The following is an 805-nucleotide window of genomic DNA, read 5'->3' on the forward strand; positions in this document are numbered from 1 at the left end:
AATATGACCTTGAATTTATCCCACCTGAATTTAGAGATCATCTGAAGAACAGATTTGATGCATTAAACACTAAAGACCGAAGACCAGAAGAGATGAGGACATAGAATGAGGAAAATAACATTGCTGATGTCAGATGGATCTTGGCTGAAAGCAGAGTCTTCTTTTGTTCTGGGCTCCACTCAAAGCTAGCAGCTTTTCAAGTCACTTGATAAATAGGTCCAGAGTAACACACCCAAATGAGGGCTATATTGTCTCCAATATTCAAAGATGCCCACCAGGCATAGTGCCTTCTTTTTAATTGTGGGAAGGTCCAGATGCAATAACTTTATCTTTCACTTTAGTGGGAATATCTCGACATGCCCCACACCATTGGTGGTGGTGTGCTGTGAAGTCGGTTCCCACTGATAGTGACCCTGCATACGGTTTCCAAGGCTGTAAATCTTTACGGGAGCAGAAAGTCTCATTTTTCTCCCGTGGAACAGCTGGTAGTTTCAAACTGCTGACCTTGAGTTTAGCAGCCCAACTCGCCACCACTGCTCTAACAGAGCTCCACATCACTGGATCCCTAGAAATTTCACTGAGGTGAAAGTGAGGTGGAAGTGACCTGAAATTTTCTTCAGTTAATTTCACATCCTCTAGCACTCTAGTGTTGTTTTTATTTAAATGTTTATTGTGAATTATGTGATAGTTTACATGGGAAAACGGTACATTCATCCTACCATATATCATTTCATTGCCATGGTTACAATCCCCTCCATGCATCATCAACTAACCAAAGGATATACCCTGCAAGCCTGTCCTCCCC

The sequence above is a fragment of the Chrysochloris asiatica genome, unplaced genomic scaffold (genome assembly GCF_000296735.1).
Source record: "Chrysochloris asiatica unplaced genomic scaffold, ChrAsi1.0 scaffold00062, whole genome shotgun sequence".
NCBI lineage: Eukaryota > Metazoa > Chordata > Mammalia > Afrosoricida > Chrysochloridae > Chrysochloris > Chrysochloris asiatica.